Here is a 23,491-nt window from a genome sequence, read left to right on the forward strand (position 1 = left end):
AGGAAAAAAGAATACAACAAAAGAGGAATACAGTTTTAAAGAAAAGAAAAATGGCAATAAACAATTACATATCAGTAACAACATTAAATGTTAATGGATTAAATGATCTGATCAAGAGACATAGGGTAGCTGCGTGGATAAGAAAACAGGACCCATACATATGCTGTCTACAAGAGACACACCTTAAATCAAAAGATGCACACAGACTGAAGATAAAACGATGAAAAAAAATATTTCATGCAAATGAAAATGAAAAAAAAGCTGGGGTAGCAATACTTATATCAGACAAAATGGACTTTAAAACAAAGACCATAGTTAGAGATAAAGAAGGTCACTACATAATGATAAAGGGAGCAATCCAAAAGGAAGATATAACCATTATAAATATCTATGCACCTAATATAGGAGCACCTAAATATATAAAGCAGATTTTGATGGACTTAAAGGGTGAGATCAATAGCAATACTATAATAGTAGGGGATTTCAATAACCCATTAACATCATTAGATAGATCCTCAAGAAAGAAAATTAACAAAGAAACAGCAGACTTAAAGGACATATTAGATCAACTCGATTTAATAGATATCTTCAGAACCTTTCACCCTAAAACAGCAGCATATACATTCTTTTCAAGCGCTCATGGTACATTCTCTAAAATAGACCACATTTTAGGGCACAAAAGCGGTCTCAACAAATTTAAGAAAATTGAAATCATATCGAGCACTTTCTCTGATCACAATGGCATTAAACTAGAAATCAACCACAGTAGAAAAATTGAAAAACATTTAAACACTTTGAAACTAAATAGCATGTTATTAAATAATGAATGGGTTAACATTGAGATCAAAGAAGAAATTAAAAAATACCTAGAAACAAACGATAATGAGCATACATAAACTCAAAATTTATGGGACACAGCAAAATCAGTCCTGAGAGGGAAGTTTATAGCATTACAGGCATACCTTAAGAATCTAGAAAAAGCTCAAATAAGCAACTCAACCCTGCATCTAAAAGAACTAGAAAAAGAACAGCAAGTAAAGCCCAGAGCTAGTAGAAGGAAGAAAATAATAAAGATCAGAGCAGAAATAAATGACATAGAGGCTAAAGAAACAATACAGAGGATCAATGAAACCAGGAGCTGGTTCTTTGAAAAGGTAAACAAGATCGATGAACCTTTAACGAGACTAATCAAGAAAAAAAGAGAGAGGACTCAAATAAATAAAATTAGAAACGAGAGTGGAGAAATAACAACTGACACAACAGAAATACAAAATATTGTAAGAAAATACTATGAAGAACTGTACACCAAAAAACTAGACAACCTAGATGAAATGGAAAAATTCCTTGAATCATATAATCTTCCAAAAATCAATCTGAAAGAATCAGAAAACCTAAACAGACCAATTACAACAAATGAGATTGAAACAGCTATCAAAAAACTCCCAAAAAAGAAAAGTCCTGGGCCTGATGGCTTCACAAGTGAATTCTACCAAATATTCAAAGAAAAACTAACTCCTATTCTTCTCAAGCTATTTCAAAAAATTCAAGAGGAAGGAAGACTTCCAAACTCCTTTTATGAGGTGAGCATAATTCTGATTCCAAAACCAGGCAAAGACAAAACAGAAAAAGAAAATTATAGGCCAATATCCCTGATGAACTTAGATGCAAAAATCCTCAACAAAATATTAGCAAACCGGATCCAACTATATATGAAAAAATCATACACCATGATCAAGTGGGATTTATTCTTGGGAGGCAAGGATGGTACAATATTTGCAAATCAATCAATGTGATTCATCACATAAACAAAAGAAAGGAGAAAAACCACATGATAATTTTAATAGATGCAGAAAAAGCATTTGATAAAATCCAGCACCCATTCATGATCAAAACACTCAGCCAAGTGGGAATACAGGGAACATACATCAACATGTGGCCATCTATGAGAAACCCACAGCCAACATCATACTCAATGGGCAAAAATTAAAAGCAATCCCCTTAAGATCAGGAACAAGGCAGGAGTGCCCCCTTTCACCACTCTTATTCAACATAGTTTTGGAAGTTCTAGCCACAGCAATCAGACAAGAAAAAGAAATAAAAGTCATCCAAATTGGAAAGGAGGAAGTAAAACTGTCATTATTTGCAGATGATATGATATTGTACATAGAAAATCCTAAAGTCTCAGGCAAAAAACTACTAGACCTGATAAATGAATTCGGCAATGTGGCAGGATATAAAATCAATACTCAGAAATCAGAGGCATTTTTATACACTAATAATGAACTGTCAGAAAGAGAAATCAAGGAATCAATCCCCTTTACCATTGCAACCAAAAAAAATAAAGTACCTAGGAATAAATCTAACCAAGGAGATTAAAGACTTGTACTCAGAAAATTATAAAACATTGATAAAAGAAATCAGGGAAGATAGGAATAAGTGGAGGCATATACCGTGCTCATGGTTAGGAAGAATAAACATCATTAAAATGTCTATATTACCCAAAGCAATTTATAAATTCAATGCAATACCAATTAAAATACCAATGACTTACTTCAAAGATATAGAACACATATTCCAAAAATTTATATGGAGCCAAAAAAGAACACGAATAGCCTCAGCAATCTTGAAAAGGAAGAATAAAGCAGGAGGAATCACACTTCCGGATATCAAGTTATATTATAAAGCCATTGTACTCAAAACAGCATGGTACTGGCATAAGAACAGGCACATAGATCAATGGAATAGAACAAAGAACCCAGAAATAAACTCACAGCTCTATGGACAACTGATATTTGACAAAGGAGGTAAGGAAATACAATGGAGTAAAGATAGCCTCTTCAACAAATGGTGTTGGGAAAATTGGACAGCTACCTGCAAAAAAATGAAACTAGATCACCAGCTTACACCACTCACAAAAAATAAACTCAAAATGGATAAGACTTAAATGTAAGGCATGAAACCATAAGCATCTTAAAAGAAAACATAGGCAATAAGCTCTCTGATATCTGTCGCAGCAATATCTTCGCTGATTTGTCTCCACGGGCAAGTGAAATAAAAGACAGGATAAACAAATGAGACTTTATCAAACTAAAAAGCTTCTGCACAGCTAAAGACAATAAGAACAGAATAAAAAGACAAACTACACAATGGGAGAATATATTTGACATTGTGTCTGATAAGGGGTTAATAACCAAAATTTATAAAGAACTTGTAAAACTTAATACCAGAAAGACAAACAATCCAATCAAAAAATGGGCAAAAGAAATGAATAGACACTTCTCCAAAGAGGACACACAGATGGCCAAAAGGCATATGAAAAAATGTTCAACATCACTAATCATTAGAGAAATGCAAATTAAAACCACAATGTGATATCATTTCACACCAGTCTGAGTGGCGCTCATCAATAAAACAACACAGAATAAGTGCTGGCGAGGATGTGGAGAAAAGGGAACCCTCCTACACTGCTGGTGGGAATGCAGACTGGTGCAGCCACTGTGGAAAACAGTATGGAGATTCCTCAAGAAATTAAAAATCGAACTGCCTTTTGACCCAGCTATACCGCTGTTAGGAATATACCCCAAGAACACCATAGCACTGTTTGAAAAGAAGAAATGCACCCCCATGTTTATGGCAGCATTGTTCACAATAGCAAAGATCTGGAAACATCCCAAGTGTCTGTCAGAGGATGAGTGGATTAAAAAGCTTTGGTATATATATATACTATGGAATACTACTCAGCCATAAGAAATGATGACATAGGATCTTTTACAACAACATGAATGGGCCTTGATAACATTATACTGAGTGAAAGAAGTAAATCAGGAAAAACTAAGAACTATATGATTGCATACATAGGTGGGACATAAAGATGAGACTCAAAGTCATAGACAACAGGGTTGAGGTTACAGGATGGGGGGAGAAGAGGGAGGGGGTTGGGGGATGGGCACAAAGATCATGGCTTTTCAGCATTTGCCATATTCCCCCTTTTAATCTATAGACAGACAGCAAATATTTACTTATGGTGTTTTCACTATAAAGATTGCTGTCTTAGGGACAAATGCTGATGAACTATTTCAGCAGTTCCTCCTTCTTCAAAGACTTATATGTCAACATAGAGCTCCATGTTTCATAGGACATACTCAAGCTCACTCCATGCTCCCTGGAGCTTTAACACAAAAGAATGCCCTTATTTTTTACTCTTTTCTTTTTTTTTTTGTTTGTGTTTTGTTGTATTTTTTCTTTTATTTATTTATTTTTTGTATTTTTCTGAAGATGGAAATGGGGAGGCAGTCAGACAGACTCCCACATGCACCTGACCGGGATCCACCTGGCATGCCTCCCAGGTGGGAATGCTCTGCCCATCTGGGGTGTTGCTCTGTTGCAACCAGAGCCATTCTAACAACTGAGGCAGAGGCCATGGGGCCATCCTTAGTGCCCGGGGTGCATGCTTACAATCTTTAAAGTTAAGGCTTTGCTCCGGTGGAGCCTTGGCTGTGGGAGGGGAGGAGAGAGACAGAGAGAAGGGAGAGGGGGAGGGGTGGAGAAGTAGATGGGCACTTCTCTTGTGTGCTCTGTCCCAGGAATCCTGCACATCAGGCCAATGCTCTACCACTGAGCCAACCAGCCAGGGCCTAGGAATGCCCTTGTTGATCAAGCTACCCAAAAGAAAATTATATGGAGCAACCATGACAGACTGAGCAAGTCAGTCTCATACTATTCGTCACCAGAATGCTGCAGCCTGGTGTAAACAGTTTCAACTTTCTCAGGAAGCAGCACGGCAGATTGGGAAATCCTGTCCAAGGAGTCCTATACTGCCCCCTCATTTGGAGTTAACCCTCAAGGACCCCTACCAGCACAACTTTGGCAGATGGATGTTACTCATATACCTTCATTTGGCAAACAGTCGTATGTCCACATTACAGTGGCTTCATATTCCGGATCTATAGTAACCTCTGTCAGAACAGGAGAGGCTGCTAAGCATGCTATAGCTCATAGTCTGTATGCATTGTTCTATTATTGGATTTGCTAAACTGGCTTAACTGAAAATGCTCCTGCATATGGAGCAAAAGCATTTACTCTATTTTGTCATGCTTACAATCTTTAAAGTTAAGGTATTATTAAAGTGTACTCAGCAAATATTTTATGGTCAATTAAAAAAAAACAATTTAAAAGGGGGTAGTCATATCCTGGAACTCCTATGGGTCTACCATATCATGCTTTTTACTTTAAAAAAAAATTTTTTTTTTTACATTTCTTTTGAATACTGATGAACAGGAAACATCAAATCTTTTTCACCTGCAAACTACTACCTTCTCTATTAAATCCAGCTAATAACACTGTTTTGTCTTTTTCCAAATAGCTCCAGATATATGGAAAAGATTTATATAGGCGGATGGGGATCCTCAAACCCCTCAGCGAGATCTTCTGAGCATGGCTTTTAAGATACCTAGAGGCAGAAAAAGCCCAATAGAGATCAGGGGAATTACCAGCTTTTAGGATACGCCCTTAAAGGCTCCAATGTCCCAAAGGGGTCTCCTAGGATGCCATCTGGGTCCTGCTTCAATAGTGGAAAGGAAGGTCATTGAGCTAAAGCCTGCCAGGCTTACATGCCTCTACTGTGAGGAAACAGGGACACTGGAAGGTAGGCTTCCCCCTCACTCCTCTAAGGGAGGGTTCAGTCTCTACCAGCCCTGCTCCAGCCACCTATGACCTAACCTTGCCCAGAAAGCTGGGGTTTGCCACTGAAGGCTGAAGGTGCCCAGGGCCGTCAGCCCCATCTACGACACTGTGGACGAGCCCAGGGTATTTCTTCCAAGAAGCAGGTAAACTGATCTCATTTGCACAAGGGCCACTTAACTATGTTTTGCCTGAATAGTCAGGTTTTTTATTCTTCCCTCAAAGATCTCTGTTGTGGGTGTTGATAGTCCTATGTTCTGCTGCTTTGCTTAATATATAGTGTTTCCTTTATCCCTCCTATCTCAATGCCCCACTCATATTTCAGGCTGGGACCTACTCCTAATTTAGAGCTCTCTTTCCCCCTTTTGCCAACTTCTATTATGAATCTACTTTTGCCACCCAGTTTAGTGTATCCCAAGGTTCTCTGTACCATGCCACAGTCGCAGAGCTCCAGGGAAATGCTGCCTGGTCTCATCTCTCCAGGCAGAGGAGAACAGAAGCCCCATATCCACGCATGCTGCAAATGGCTTCTCCAGTCTACCTGAATCATTACCAGCTAGAAGCAGCGGTCACTGGGACATGGACATGAGCTGCAAAGTATAGAATGGTGACAACAATTCCAGTGCCATGCGGACTTTTCCTGGATGTGGACTTTTCCTGGACTCCTGCTCCCTGTGACAGATCCTAACAGACTGAACTGTGGTTGGGTTGCATTTTTCAGGGATTTGACATGGTGATGGGGCCAACTTGGACTTGGTTAACATGTTAAGGACACTACTCTTTTATGGATTCTTGCTGGATTGGCCAAGAGTTTGCTTAAAGGCTTTTAATCACTGTAAAAAAAAAATAGAAGGCTGGATAAAGAAGATGGGGCACATATACACCATGATATACTAGTCAGCTAGAAGAAATGATGACATCGGATCACTTACAGCAGATTGGTGGAATCTTGATAACATTATGCGGAGTGAAATAATTGAATCAGAAAAAAAAAAACAAGAACTGCAGGATTCCATACATTGGTGGGACATAAAAGTGAGACTAAGAGACATGGACAGGAGTGTGGTGGTTACGGGGGGTGGGGGGAGGGATGGAAGGAGGGGGGAGGGGGAGGGGTACAGAGAAAACTGGATAGAGGGTGACAGAGGACAATCTCTCTTTGGGTGATGGGTATGCAACAGAACTAAATGACAAAATAACCTTGAAATGTTTTCTTTGAATATATGTACCCTGATTTATTGATGTCACCCCATTTAAATAAAAATTTATTTATTAAAAAAAATAATAAGTCTGGCAACATTTCTCCAAAAAATATATACAAATGGCTAGTAAGCACATGTAAAGGGGTTTTTTATAATGCTATATAAAAGGAAAAGAAGGGAACTGATAGAAATTAGCACTTGGATTTTTCAATGCTGTATATTAACTGTCAGGTCTTATTTCTGGAAAACAAAAATTAATTAAATAAAAAGGAAAATATCAGTGGAGGTCACTTTTTAGTTTAAATTAAATTTTTACTTACACAAATTTTTTACAGTTTAAAAAAAATTTTTTTTTTTTTTTTGTATTTTTCTGAAGCTGGAAATGGGGAGAGACAGACAGACTCCCGCATGCGCCCCACCGGGATCCACCCGGCACGCCCACCAGGGGCGACGCTCTGCCTACCAGGGGGCGATGCTCTGCCCCTCCGGCGTGTCGCTTTGCCACGTCCAGAGCCACTCTAGCGCCTGGAGCAGAGGCCAAGGAGCCATCCCCAGCGCCCGGGCCATCTTTGCTCCAATGGAGCCTTGGCTGCAGGAGGGGAAGAGAGAGACAGAGAGGAAGGAGGGAGTGGGGGGTGGAGAAGCAAATGGGCGCTTCTCCTATGTGCCCTGGCTCGGAATCGAACCCGGGTCCCCTGCACGCCAGGCCGACACTCTACCGCTGAGCCAACCGGCCAGGGCTTTTTTACAGTTTTATTGCAATTCTCTCTACCTTCTGTTCTTTTTCATTGTTACTCAAAACAATCAGTCAAACAAAAGCTTTCTTAATTGAAACATCCAATAAGTCTCCCCCCCCAATATATGGAAGATATTTTTTATCTATTGCACTTTCTTTAGGCTTTTAGTAATGTGCACACTATGTTAGAATGTGCATAAGCCACTAGTTATTGGAGTCTTAAGCTACTAAAACATAGTGAGAGAGTGAGAGTAGACTTTATCTCTGTGCAGAAGACTTGAAGCTTAGGGAGAGATGTAATGTAATAACAGAATGAGAGAATAAAAGGTTTGTATTTTCAAGTTAACTTGTGAAACATGGTCATGTAAATAATTTTCTGTGCCCTTTTTTTGTCTAATTTGTTGATATCTGTACTATACAAGATGGAAATAATTCCCAATCTAAAAACGATGAGTTTATTTTTCAGATAATGATCGAATAATAGATTTTCACTGACTTAAGAGTACTGTTTTGTAATCAGCAGTTTGCATAATTTAATGTTTCTGTTTAAAGCAGTTGTAAGAAGAAAGAATATAAAAACAGACAGCTGCTTTTAAAGGGGAAAACAAGTTTTTAACTGTTTAAGCATTTGTAACTGTCTAGGCATTTTTAAAAATAAAAGTTCATCTTGGATTCAGAGTGTGTTTTTAGTGTTCACTAAACAACCAGATTTTCCTGTCAACTTTGAAAATGACTGAGGGTTAATTTGATTCATGGCACAAGCAGCTGACATCGTACTTCTGGCAAAACAGGCAGAAAATTCCTTAAACATCCACCTGCATGTGTTCTTGTCTTCATAAAATCCTGTACACTTTTAAATTTAGACCCTCTATACAGTTTTAATGAAAACATTTATTAAAGTTGAAATTGGAGATAGTGCACAAATAGGTAAAATTTAGTCTGATTTTAGATCCTGCGATGAACCAAGAAATGAAAACTGCAAACCAGGAGGTAGACTGTCTTATTACTGGCAAAGTACTACATATACATCATGTGTAGATATAGATGTATCTGTGAGGAGAAAACTTATCAGAAATATTACTAGGAATCTTTTTTTTTCTTTTCATATCTTCGGCTTAGTTTCTAGAGGTTATTTCTTTAAACTACTTTATAAGGACCAGTTTGTAACCAGAAGTTTCATTGGTATTTTATGAGCGATCCTATTTGAGCATGATATTTTGTGCCCACTTTCTTTTTGTGTGTGTGTATGTGTGTGACAGAGACAGAGAGAGACAGAGAAAGGGACAGATAGGGACAGACAGATAGGAAGGGAGAGAGATGAGAAGCATCAATTCTTTGTTGTGGCACCTTAGTTGTTCATTGATTGCTTTCCCATATGTGCCTTGACCAGGGGGCTACAGACTGAATGACCCCTTGCTCAAGCCAGCGACCTTGGGCTCAAGCTGGTGAGCCTTGCTCAAACCAGATGAATCCATGCTCAAGCTGGCGAACTTGGGGTTTCAAACCTGGGTCCTCCGCATCCCCGGCCAATGCTCTATCCACTGTGCCAGTGCCTGGTCAAGCTTGTGCCCACTTTCATATCTCATTTTTAAGTTTTGGGTTGTGATCTATTTTATCTTGAATGTAACCTGAAGGGTCTCAGCAGTGGCAGTGCTAGCTGTAGCATTGTACTTCTGAGATTTTTGCTTATAAGCTATGTTTGACCTCGCAACAGTCAGTGGGGCAATCACTGTCACATGAGAAGTGGGTAGTAGGTCACATAGAAGGACCTCTTTTCCCATCCAAGTACTAACCAGGCCCGACCCTGCTTAGCTTCCGAGATCAGACAAGATCGGGCGCGTTCAGGGTGGTATGGCCGTAGACTAGGACCTCTTTTAATAGTCATTTTCATTACTGCTATTTTTAGTTTATTAAGTGTTGTACAGCTCATATATGAAAACCAAAGTTTTTCAATACGTTTTTGAATGTGTATGATAATGTTGAAGTTCATGGTATCTCTATAAATGTATGCTTTTATATATAAAGCTATTTTTTATTTAACATTTAAGATTTCCAAGACAATGAAGAAAAATAAGTGACACTGTCCTTAGTTTTCTGCTTTTATTGGGGCAATAATAGAGCAATAGAAGATATAATCTTTAACATTTAAATTACTTTTGCCTGACTAGGTGGTGGCGCAGTGGATAGAGCGTCAGACTGGGATGCAGAATACCCAGGTTCAAGACCCTGAGGTCGCCAGCTTGAGTGTGGACTCATCTGGTTTGAGCAAAAGCTCACCAGCATGAACCCAAGGCCCCTGGCTCCAGCAAGGGGTTACTGGGTCTGCTGAAGGCCCGCTGTCAAGGCACATATGAGAAAGCAATCAATGAACAACTAAGGTGTTGCAATGCGCAATGAAAAACTAATGATTGATGCTTCTCATCTCTCTCCGTTTCTGTCTGTCTGTCCCTGTCTATCCCTCTCTCTGACTCACTCTCTGTCTCTGTAAAAAAAAAAAATTACTTTTAACATTGATTTATACACAGGTATCTACTCATACTTTAACAATGTGCCATCTGTCCATTTATGACTACTTTTTTTCTTATCCAGTGTATACTTAAAGAAAAAAACCTAATATCTATTCTTACAGTTGAATATCTCCAAGTCTTACTTAACTATTATGGTTATTTTTTCTTCCATCTATGGTTGACAAGTTGTATTCACGGTTTAGAAAAAACTCAAGAGATCTTGGGTGACAGTCCTTATTAGAAGATTTTATTTTGGTGAATGTTCATTTAGTTTTATATATCCTTAGAGAAGGGCTTGCTTGGATTTTCAGTAGGTTTATTTACTTGGATGAGTTCATTTTTGAAAAGTGTTCTTTTTATTTTTATTTATTTATTTATTTTTTAAAGGACTTGGCAGCTTTTATTTATTCATTAAAAATTTTTTTTAATTTATTCATTTTAAAGAGGAGAGGGAGAGAGAGAGAGAGAGAAGAGAGAGAGAGAGAGAGAAGGGGGGAGGAGCTGGAAGCATCACCTCCCATGTGTGCCTTGACCAGGCAAGCCCAGGTTTTCGAACCGGCAACCTCAGCATTTCCAGGTTGACGCTTTATCCACTGCGCCACCACAGCTCAGGGCAAAAAGTGTTCTTTTTAATCATTACAGACAATACTGATTACCTCCCTTTGGGGGCATATAATGATGATGCTAACTATTGAATAGTATGTCTGAGAGATAATCTTTACCATTTACTCTTAAAGGAGGAACAAGCCAAGAGACACACAGAAGTCATTGGTTCTGCTTATGTCACACTTATTAATTGATAAATCCTCTGCACAGTTCTCAAGTTTGTGCCTTTCTTCAGCCATTCTATTTATTATTGAAATGATCCTTTTAAGGTTTGCAACCATATGCTGAATTCTGGATGTACAGAACAATTACAATTCACTTTTTTTTTTTTCTGAAGCTGGAAACGGGGAGAGACAGACTCCCGCATGCGCCCAACCGGGATCCACCCGGCACGCCCACCAGGGGCGATGCTCTGCCCACCAGGGGGCGATGCTCTGCCCCTCCGGGGTGTCGCTCTGCCGCGACCAGAGCCACTCTAGCACCTGGGGCAGAGGCCAAGGAGCCATCCCAGCGCCTGGGCCATCTTTGCTCCAATGGAGCCTTGGCTGCGGGAGGGGAAGAGAGAGACAGAGAGGAAGGAGGGGGGGGTGGAGAAGCAAATGGGCGCTTCTCCTATGTGCCCTGGCCAGGAATCGAACCCGGGTCCCCCGCCCGGCAGTCCAATGCTCTACCGCTGAGCCAACTGGCCAGGGCCTACAATTCACTTTCAACTTTTAAAATGAAGGCTGTAGTGGCCCTGGCCAAGTAGTTCATTTGGTACCCTGGTTTGCAAACTGGTGTTGTCAATCTGCCAGAAATTTCGTGCTGGTCCATGAAAGAGTTAACCACCATGATTTTGTATAACATTTATAGAGTCTCTGGTGGAATGGCACTGGTTCATGGAGCAGTGGTTGAAAAACACTGGGTTAGATAGAGCAGTCCTGATAGGGCAAGTTTGCAAGTTTGACCTCTAGTCGGGACACCTACAAGAATCAACCAATGAATGCAGAAATAAGTTGAACAAAAGCTCAATGCCTCTTTCTCTCAAATCAATAAATTAAAATTTTAAAAATGAAGGCTATAGTATATATAATTTTGGGACAGGACAGTTTTAAAATGGGGATAGAGTTAGGTGGGTGGGGCTTTCCAAATGGCTACTTGTAAAAATTACTAAAGTGTTTATGCTTTACAAAGGGCTGCCTTCTTAACATTTCACTTTATATTTAAAGAAGTACATGTCATGGAAAAAATAAAGGTTTAAAATAGATTAGCAGTTTGACTAAGTGATTATGAATACATGTATTTCCACTCTTAAAATCTTTAGTTTATGACTTTGTCCTTTCCCATCCTCCTCACCCTGATTTACTTTAGATTGTCTTTTTTTTGTTGTTTAGTTTAAATGGCTCCTCATTTCTGAATAGAAAAATTAAAAATAGACAATACTCTGTTGTTACTTGGTTTCTATGAATGATTCTAAGACATTTGAAAGTAGATTTTTGACCTTATTTTATAGGGAATAAAATATTGACCAGAGAGGTAAACATTTATGAGATAGACTAAAGGATTTTCTCTCTCTCTCTCTCTCTCTCTTTTTTTTTTTTTTGTATTTTTCTGAAGCTGGAAACAGGGAGAGAGAGTCAGAGAGACTCCCACATGCTCCCAACCAGGATCCACCTGGCATGCCCACCAGGGGCGACGCTCTGCCCACCAGGGGGCGATGTTCTGCCCCTCCTGGGCGTCACTCTGCCACCACCAGAGCCACTCTAGCGCCTGGGGCAGAGGCCAAGGAGCCATCCCCAGCGCCCGGGCCATCTTTGCTCCAATGGAGCCTTGGCTGCGGGAGGGGAAGAGAGAGACAGAGAGGAAGGAGGTGGGGGGTGAAGAAGCAAATGGGCACTTCTCCTGTGTGCCCTGGCCCTGAATTGAACCCAGGTCCCCCGCACACCAGTCCGACGCTCTACCACTGAGCCAACCTGCCAGGGCCCTCTCTCTATTTTAACATACAGATACAGTAAATTGCCCAAGAAACTATATAGCTATATATTGAGATACAGAAATTCTGTGGTCCTTCTCTAGAAGTATGTGAAGACATAGTTTACACATGCTTTGGTAAGAGCAAAGGAAAGCTGCTAAGTGGAATCTAACAGTTGCTATTTGTGGGAAGGACTAAGTCATAGTTAATTCCTCCATTGCAATAAAATATATAATCAGAAAATGAAATATCTAGTTAGAAACACACTTCTTAGGAGGATTAAAATATTTATAATATTCACATGTGCAGCTATTTAAAATATTTTCTTCTGTTTTATAGCATACTTTTCAAAGAGAGTTCTTTGGTGGTTCTTTTTCTTAGAGGTGGTCCTTCTGTGTTCACATTTTTTTTCTCACATAGCACATAAAAATTTTTATTATAAATAAATTCCTGAGAGTGTACAAGTTAACATGTTTTGTGTAAAACATGGACTCCTGTAACTTTTTCACCCCTAAAATGGCTGGAGTTATGCATACACTGATATTGATATTTAAAGCTGATTTTGCTTTTTTCTGTGAAGGACATGCTCTCCATTCATATTTTATTTGAAAAGATATATATTTTATATATCTTTTTTTATTCAGGAATTCTGGTCTATCCTTAGCCCCTTTTCAGATCTTCAGGTGTCAGATATTTAGACATCATCATTTGTTTACAGTTAAACACATGCTAATGTGCACAATCACACACACTTACCCATGCACATACATGCCAGTCTGGGTGTCTTTCTGTTTCAAATAATTTTTTTTTTAGTTTTGTTGATTTGAGTTGTTCATTTCATTTTTTGTCATCATTTCTCACTTTTAAAAAATTTTATTTTTCAATCTCACTTTTATGACACTTTATCTCAGCCAATTTGAATGGGAACAGTGAATTCATTTTGGCTAAATTTCTTGGCACATACACTTGTTCAACATAAATTTACTTGTCTTTATGTTCAGTGGTCAATTACTTATTACTTAGTTAGCAGTTAGTAGATTTATACACTATTCTACACCAATTTTTCCTGCGAAGGGAGTATTTTTATTCATATAGTGTGTGTCTAGGCTATTCAAAAGCATTTTCAGATCCTGAACATGTGAGTTGAAAGATGAGGAACAAAGCATAGGCCTTTTAAAATAATCTGCTCTGTCAGCACATTGTACCTGCTCTTACTCTCACATTGGTACTGGTTTTGTTGTGAGACGCATCAGTATCATGGAGCTCAGGCAGTTTAATAGATAACTAGTTTCTTTCCACAGGCTAAGAAAACATTAATAAAATCTGCAAAGTCTTTCGATTGGATTGTTTGTCTTTCTGGTGTTGAGTTTTACAAGTTCTATATAAATTTTGGTTATTAACTCCTTATTGTTGAATACGTTCTCCTATTGTGTAGTTTGTCTTTTTATTCTGTTCTTATTGTCTTTAGCTGTGCAAAAGCTTTTTAGTTTGATATAGTCTCATTTGTTTATCCTGTCTTTTATTTCACTTGCCCATGAAGGTAAGTCAACAAATATATTGCTGCAAGAGATGTTGGAGAGCTTACTGCCTATGTTTTCTTCTAAGATGCTTATGGTTTCACGGCTTACATTTAAGTCTTTTATCCATTTTGAGTTTATTTTTGTGAATGGTGTAAGTTGGTGGTCTAGTTTCATTTTTTTGCAGGTAGATGTTCAATTTTCCCAACACCATTTATTAAAGAGGCTATCTTTACTCCATTGTATACTCTTACCTCCTTTGTCAAATATCAGTTGTCCATAAAGCTGTGGGCTTAATTCTGAGTTCTCTGTTCTGCTCCATTGATCTATATGCCTGTACTTATGCCAGGACCAAGCTGTTTTGAGTACAATGGCCTTGTAGTATAACTTGATATTGGGAAGTGTGATACCTCCCACTTTTTTCTTCCTTTTCAAGATTGCTGAGGCTATTTGTGTTCTCTTTTGGTTCCATATAAATTTTTGAAAAATGTGTTCTATATCGTTGAAGTATGTCATTGGTATTTTCATTGGTATCACATTGAATTTATAAATTGCTTTGGGTAGTATAGACATTTTGATGATATTTATTCTTCCTAACCATGAGCACAGTATTCCTAGGTACTTTATTTTTTTGGTTGCAATAGTGAAGGGGATTGTTTCTTTAATTTCTGTTTTTGACAGTTCATTGTTGGTGTATAAAAATGCCTCTGATTTCTGAGTATTAATTTTATATCCTGCCACCTTGCTGAATACATTTATCAGGTCCAGTATTTTTTTTGACTGAGACTTTAGGGTTTTCTATATACAATATCATATCATCTGCACATAATGGTAGTATTACTTTTTTTTTTCCATTTTGGATGCCTTTTATTTCTTCTTGTTGTCTGATTGCTGTGGTTAGGACTTCCAAGACTATGTTGAATAAGAGTGATGAAGGGGAAATGAATAGACACCTCTCCAAAGGGGACATACAGATGGCCAATAGGCATATGAAAAAAATGCTCAACATCACTAATCATTAGAGAAATGCAAATTAAAACTACAATGAGATATCACCTCACATCAGTCAAAATGGCACTGATCAACAAAACAACACAGAATAAGTGCTGGCAAGGATGTGGAGAAAAGGGAACCCTCCTGCACTGCTGGTGGGAATGCAGACTGGTGCAGCTACTGTGGAAAACAGTATGGAGATTCCTTAAGAAATTAAAAATCGAACTGCCCTTTGACCCAGCTGTCCCACTTTTAGGAATATACTCTAGGAACACCATAGCACTGTTCCAAAAGGAGAAATGCACCCCCATGTTTATGGCAGCATTGTTTACAATAGCAAAGGTCTGGAAACAGCCCAAGTGTCCGTCAGTGGATGAGTGGATTAAAAAAGCCTTGGTATATATATATACTATGGAATACTACTCAGCCATAAGAAATGATGACATCAGATCATTTACAGTTACATGAATGGACCTTGATACCATTATATGGAGTGAAATAAGTAAATCAGAAAAAACTAAGAAGTATATTGAGGAGCCCTGAGGAGCCACTGCGCCACCTCACCCGCAGGTGTTGTAAAGTACCAAAAGCTACAGAATTAATATTAATATTTTAAAAGGCTTAAAGAACATTTTATTAATTTGTGTTAAGGTGTGCAGAGAAATTTTGTGAATAATCTCTGTACTGTGTGATTGGCATAAAACCAGGATGGCCTCTGGCATTGTATTGTAAATGCAAAGGGAAGGAAAACATGGATTCCCTGACATTCCACCACACCTGTGGGGAAAGGGGTGAATGGCTAGCCAGGTGCAGGAAGAGAAAAGCCAAAATAAACCTTTTCTTATAGTAATGCACCATTTGTGGGCATTTGTCCCCACTGAAACTACCTCTCCCATATGAATACATATAGTTAATGTGTTGTGACTCTGGACAAAGAGATGGGGGATAAACATTAGAAAATATAGGAATGTCTTTTAATATGTAAAGAGACATCTTTCTATTATTGTGTTGACTTGTAAATTTTGTTTTCTCCAAAATGATGTATGGCTTGCAAATTGAACATGGTCCTATCATGTTAAAGGGCATATGACTATAACCAATAGTGGTAAAAGGCACCTAATTGCAATTTTTGCTTCTATACTTCCTGCTTGCAAAACTATAAAAACTAAGTAGAACAAAGGGCCAGTGCACTCTCCCTCAGATTTCTGTTGGAGTTGCCGCCGCTTGGCCAAGCTAGACAATAAAGCTTTGGTGTGGAATCGATGGATTCTGTTTGTGTCTTCAACGTTTCGAGTCCCTCCAGATTAGGCTTAACAATATGATTCCATACATAGATGGGACATAAAAATGAGACTCAGAGACATGAACAAGAATGTGATAGCACGGTGTGGGGGGGGGGAAGGAGAGGGAGGGTGTGGGGGAGGTGAGGGGCACAAAAAAACCAAATAGAAGGTGACAGAAGACAATTTGACTTTGGGTGAGGGGTATGTAACATAACCAAATGTCAAAATAATTTGAAGATGTTTTCTCTGAACATATGTACCCTGATTTATCAATATCACCCATTAAAATTAATAAAAAACCCTGCAAAGTCTTATATTCAAAGTTTTATATTACTGAGCAATTTTCTCTACAGCATAAAAATAATATTTGATACTTGAGTAATTTGCCTAAAATATTGGTCTAGGAATTTCAGACTTGAAGTCTGAGCAGTTAGTAGTTTTGAGGAAAACAAGGATTTAGTATTTGGATAGAGGACATATCAGATATTAAAGAGATAAGTACAGATACTACACTTGATCTCAGGACAAAAGCCAGGAAGCAATAGGGAGTATTGAGTATTTGGAAAGGGTCTGGATCATACTATGCCTATTGAGACAATACTGTACCTGTGGAATGGGTTGAGCAGGTTAGTGTGGGTCAAATCTTACTAGAGAAAATAGGTTATGAACAGTTGCTGTGTCAAAGTTCTTTACATAGTACTTAATGTAAGTTACTTTAATGAAAACATAAGCTATTTTAATCAGATGGCCCAGATGTTTTATTTTGGCCTAGGGAGGGAAATTTGAGACTGAAAGATTAGAATCAATAACCCTCTAGAGCAGGGGTAGTCAATCTTTTTATACCTACCACCCACTTTTGTATCTCTGTTAGTAGTAAAATTTTCTAACCACCCACCAGTTCCACAGTAATGGTAATTTATAAAGTAGGGAAGTAACTTTACTTTATAAAATTTATAAAGCAGAGTTACAGCAAGTTAAAGCATATAATAATAATTACTTACCAAGTACTTTATGTCAGATTTTTTCTGTTTGGCAGAATAAATCTTTATAAAACAACTTCCTATAGTTAAATCTATCTTTTTATTTATACTTTGGTTGCTCTGCTACTCCCCACCATGAAAGCTGGAACATCCACTAGTGGGCGGTAGGGATCAGGTTGACTACCACTGCTCTAGAGTGTTAATTGCTTTTTGTTTTCACAATCTCTGCTGGGAGTATGAGTAACCACACCAATAAATTTACCTTCTTACTTAATTATATCATTCAAGGCCTTTAAAAATGATTTAATATGCCTAACATTCTGCAAAGCATAAAGAAGTTTATAGGTATATAAATTTTATATGTTCCTGGATAGCTTTTTTCATGTTTTATTTCATATATTGCCTTACCAATTTGAGCAAGATTCTTACTCTTTTACTTCTTCCTTTTCTTTTCCCCTCCTTTGTTCTTCTTTTTCTAACATTTCTTCCTGAAAGTGCTTTTCAAGCCTTGAACATGGGCAAAGCCTAATTAAGTTTCAAACTATTATTGGCTAATATTGTAATAACTATGAGGTACCTGGTGGGTACCAGACTTAGTGGGGGGATTGCTTTGTAAATTATATAAATGTCTAACCACTTTACTGTATACCTGAAACTAATATATTAAATATCAATTTTAATTGAAAAATAAAAAAAGAAACTATTATTGGCTATTTTCTGTTTGTAGAGGTTGTCAATGAAAAATTGATAGGGGATGAAAAAGATGTGTCTTTAATGAATTTGCAAGTCCGATATGCCTTTTTAGTTTTTACCCCATCCCATTTCACAAAATCAATTATACCTACAAATTGGCCCAGGTAATAGTGAGTCAAGGGTTATAGTGAGAAGAATGACCACTTCTGATAATGGCCTAGATAACTTTTAGAAATGGTGGTGGTCTAAGAGAAGCTGACTAAAACTCCAGCCTCTAGCGTACAAATTAAGCATGCAAACTACCATTTAACAATATTAAATTATGTGTATTAAGAAGTCTGAAATAAAAATAGGGTTTTTTTTTTTGTTTTTTGACAAAGACAGAAACTAAGAGAGAGGGACAGACAGGGACAGACAGACAGGAAGGTAGAGATGAGAAGCATCAAAATTTCATTGTGGCTCCTTAGTTGTTCATTGACTGCTTTCTCACATGTGCCTTGACAGGAGTGTTGACAGAGCAGAGTGGGTGACCCCTTGCTCAAGCCAGTTACCTTGGGTTCAAGCCAGCGACTTTGGGCTTCAAGCCAGCAACCTTTGGGCTCAAGCCATTGACCATGGAGTCATATCTATGATCCCATGCTCAAGCTGGTGAGCCCGCACTCAAGCTGGCAACCTTGGTGTTTTGAATCTGGGTCCTCTACATCTCAGTCCAATGCTCTATTCACTGTACCACCGCCTGGTCAGGCAAAGTTTTTTTAATTAAAAAAAAAAAAAAGGAGCCCTGACCTGATAGCTCATTTGGTTAGAGCATCATCCCAAAACTCAGAGGTTGCCATATTGATTGATCCCCAGTCAGGGCATATAGGAACAGATTGATGTTCCTGTCTTACTCTTTCTTCCCCCTTCCTGTCTCTCTAAAATCAATAAAAAATAAAATAAAAAGATTAACAAGCCTGGCAGGTTTTTCATTTAAATTTAATATTATTATCCCTAGATCTGTGATTCTCAACCCTATCAGAGTCACTGTTCACTTGTTATAGCAAATATTTTGTGACATTATCTTTATCCTATCCTGAAACAAAATTCATATATGGGTGTATCTATATCAATATCTATTCTATATCTAATCTATATATCTATATTATATACATTTATATATTCACCTCATACATAAGTTCAAGTGATCTATAATACCTTGAGTAATATAAATGAGATGTATTAAGGAAATTAATTTAGAATAAAATAATATATATTTCAATATGTAAATGCTCAAGCATTACTATACTAGAAGACATTATGAGGTAGTTAGGTATTTATACCTATATATTGAATTTTCATATAACTGACACATTCAAATGAAGATTTCAGATTGATAAAGGTGTGCTTCATTGTTTAAAATGCCACAAGTGGTGTTGTCATGGGTGACATGATTTTCCAAAAAGATAAACAATCTTGCTAAAATTTCAAACAAAACAAAATACAGTCTTTATTTTACTTGTTAATTTTATTCCTAGAAATTCAGTGTATGATAAGAGTATGCAAAAAATACCCTAGGTTTTGTGTAGAACAGATTTCAGTTTAGGCTTAGATACTTTACCCACGTGAGTGTCTAGCAGTCCATTCTTTACTGAGTGGGAATATCCATTCATTCTAAGATGTTTAACATATATGTTCCTTTCTCTATCCTCTCTCCCCAGGATTGGGGAAGGAGAACTCAAAACCTCAGTAGCAACCTCTAGTTATTGTGGTAACTATAACACCCTCAATATATTTCCAGAGTGCCTCCTAGGGGTGCACAGCCCTATTTTGAACCAATGCCCTGAAAGAAAGGTCAAGGAGAAAATATAAATCCTTTTGAAAGGGGTCCCTGAGGTCATGATGAAGTCTAATGAGTGTGGAAGAAGTCCACTCTCTTTCTATGAACCTTGGAGCACAGTGGCACTCCCTGAAGTTGACTGAAGTTAGAATAGCCTTATTTTTCATACAACTTCTTTCCATTTTGACTAGAAGGAGGAGGGATTAAAATCCTGTATTTGAGGAAATGCTTTTTTGATAATTTAGGTCTCTGGAAACCATGGCATTAAAACTCAGAAGAAAAACTAACATACTGTCATATCCTGCCACATTTTAGGAGAATTTTAATTATTGGGTGCAGCTTTCCAGGATATCACTTATGACAAACACGCTCTAAAAAATATTTCATATTGTAATCAAGTCTAACATTTAAAAAAAGAACAAAAATTAAGAGACTTTTCTTTTTAACTTTACCTTTCCTTCCATGTATTCCCATATATGTGACCATAGTTAAATCACATGGAAATTGCTTTTAAGAGAGGCAGTATCATTAGGACAAATTTTACTTAGTTGATGCAGCCTCTTCTTCTTGCTTGTTATTCCAAGAAGTTTCAAGAAAAATCTTTGTCCCCTAATAAATGAATATGGTATGAAAAAAAGATTAGTGTATAATCTTTTTCTCTTCTTGGAAAATGCCAAAAATATGATTGGACCTCTCTTTAAATGTTTGATTTAAGTCATCTAGTATCTCCTCCTAGTGGTCTTTTTGTAATACATCTATCCCATATCTGTCTGTATCTTTCTATGTCCTAACTATTTGGGACTTGGTTTCAGGATTCTCTAATCTTCATATTTTCTTTTTATTTGCCATCTAAAAGTAATGTTTCACTGATAATACAATGTCCAGCCCTATATTGAATCAGAAAATTCTAAAAGCTTTCATAATTTTTTTTTCTGAGACAAAAGGTGCATGTACTTTTCTAATGCATAGTAGCAATCTGAATGAAGCCCTAACATATGCTTTCATGTAAGATTATCATGGGCAACAAAGTTAATGGGGATGGCTTATCTGGGTAGCCCAAGGTTTGAATTCCAGAGGTCAGGTGAAATTAGACTTTCTAGACCAAACTCCCTAAATCATTAGGCTGTGTGGAGATGGGTTATAATCAGGTCAGTTAAGAGGGCCTAAACAGATAATAAATGAGAGGCTCATGAGTTAGTTTCTGTTGGGCCATGCTGCTCTGTAAGGTAGAGCCAGATTGTTGGGTTCAGATCGTCACTCTACCAGTTCATAGCTGTGGAAACTAGGGTTCCTCCTTTGCCTCCTTTGTAAAATGGTGTAGGAATACCTACCTCACATGGCCGTTGAGAAGGTTAAATGAGGCAGCACTGGTGAAGTGCTCATTGGATGCTGATTCCCCATGGGTCTTATGTGTTTCTGCACATCTGGTAAGGAGAAGCACTGAATGCCTTTCTTCTAAACAATCTTTTTCAAGGATGCTTGTATAGCAAACAGCCTTGGAAGACAGAGATAGCTTCTCCTTCTAATACAAAGATAAGGTAGGTTTGCTTGCTGTCCATTATGAAAGATTTGGTTTCCCTAAGCCTGGAGTTCCTCTTCTGTAACTCAACCCATTGCATGTGCAAACATCACCTGGCCTTTTCTTTGGGAATTGGGGCTCAGAGAACTAGTTACTGGTTATGGCTTTTGCTGTGAGTAATAAACTGTTTTTGGTCTCTGACCCAGTAGACTCATGTTTTCTGACAGCAACCATAAAAGCATGGCAGGGAAACTTGAACTTGTTAACTTCTAATTAGAGTAAAATCTTAGACACTTCACAAAGCTTGACTGTATGTAGAGGTGCCCAGCATGCTGCCCCATATAAGTGTTTGGTATTATTACTGCTATGCCCACTTACTTGCATTTGGTTGAGCTGAATCACTACTGTCTTATGCCTTTTGTGTCCGCTTCCATTTAGGGAGAGAGCTTCTCTTCACTCTTTCTTTGGACCTCTGATATCACCCTGGGCTGTCCTTTCTCACATTTTTTATGGTTACTTAAGATTGCATGTGGTGAAATTGTAAGACAGCCAAATGGATTTTATTTTCTCTTTTTAAATATTATTTGTCATTGTTCCAAATTCTTCTCTTCCAGGAGAACTTTATAGAACAAAATGTAAAGGCACACAGGGACACCCTCATGTCCCTGGTCCCTGTCTCTACTTTCTCCAGTTCGGCATATGATGGGTGTCAGCCAGTGGCACATCTATCCACCAGGTTTCCATGTGTGGTGGTGCTACTTTCCTTGGTGACACTGAGACATGTGTATACATGATCACGGTGCTGCTCCCACACATGAATAATAGATATTGACTGTACTATGAAGCTATACCTAGAGTTAAGAATTCTACTGGCTTTGGTGAAAGGCCCATGTAAAACAATTCAGAGCCAAGAGTATGTATAGTGTACCATTTCAGATGTGCTATAGGATTGAAACAAAGGGAACAGGAAGCATTTCAGTGCAAATTACAGATCAGGGGCTGTCAAACACACGTGACCAAAACGTTTGAACTGAACTGTCTGAATTGCCTTTGGCACTAATTTTTGAAGTAGCCAGTATAAAAAAGACATTCTATTTTTATATAGGCAACTTAAAATTAATTAAAATTAAGTAAAATCAATTCAGTTCCTCCCTCACACCAGCCCTGTTTCAAGTGCTCATGAGCCATAGGTGGCCAGCGGCTGCAGTACAGGACATATCAGACAGAACACCTTCATCATTACAGAAAGTCCCATTGGGCAGCTCTGCTCCGGAAAAGTACATAAACATTTGAATCAGATAGTAAGTATTATTTATAGTGACTAGCACTAAAAGTTGCTCCAAGGCATTTTGATATAGTCCTAGTTGTGTTTACAACTTTAAGTCACGTGGTTATATCTTGGTGTTAAGATAGAGGTATATAATCTTATTTCTGAAAATTCAGTATAACACAGAAGTTTATCTTCTTTTTTTCAAGGTATCCATAGTAATATTTTTTTCTTTAAAATTTTTTTTTCTGTAAATAAGAGTTGTTCATAGCTTTTTTATTTTCTTTTTGTGTGTGTGTGTGTTTTAAAATTTTAATGGGGTGACATTGATAAATCAGGGTACATATGTTCAGAGAAAACATCTCTAGGTTATTTTCATAGCTTTTTAAATTCACTACATAATATCTCAGCTGAATTTACACATTTTAGAGCAAACATTTTATTTTATGGTACATATTTCTCTAGCAATCCAGTTTATTTTGAACAAATAGATGAATTTCAACAGACATGAAAATGCCCCAATGACTGTTTTAAGTATAAAAAAATGATATACAGAAAGGTAGTTTATTATTTCATGCATTTAATACTTATATAAGTAAGAACTAGAAAAGAGGTACACAAAACTAGATTATGTTATTTGAGAGAATTTCAAAATATAATGAAAAACTATTAAATAATACCTGAAAAAAAAACAATAAAATTATTAAGATATTTCCATATTGCTTCTTGATTGGAATCCTCA

At 37.7% G+C, this 23,491-nt stretch overlaps 1 pseudogene; it reads right to left on the minus strand.

Moving 5' to 3' along the window:
* Positions 1-16,906: 16,906 nt before the first annotated feature.
* LOC136314770 (U2 spliceosomal RNA) lies at positions 16,907-17,017 on the minus strand (annotated as a pseudogene).
* Between the last annotated feature and the right edge of the window lie 6,474 nt (positions 17,018-23,491).

Source organism: Saccopteryx bilineata, chromosome 10 (assembly GCF_036850765.1).
Source record: "Saccopteryx bilineata isolate mSacBil1 chromosome 10, mSacBil1_pri_phased_curated, whole genome shotgun sequence".
In the NCBI taxonomy this organism is placed as follows: domain Eukaryota; kingdom Metazoa; phylum Chordata; class Mammalia; order Chiroptera; family Emballonuridae; genus Saccopteryx; species Saccopteryx bilineata.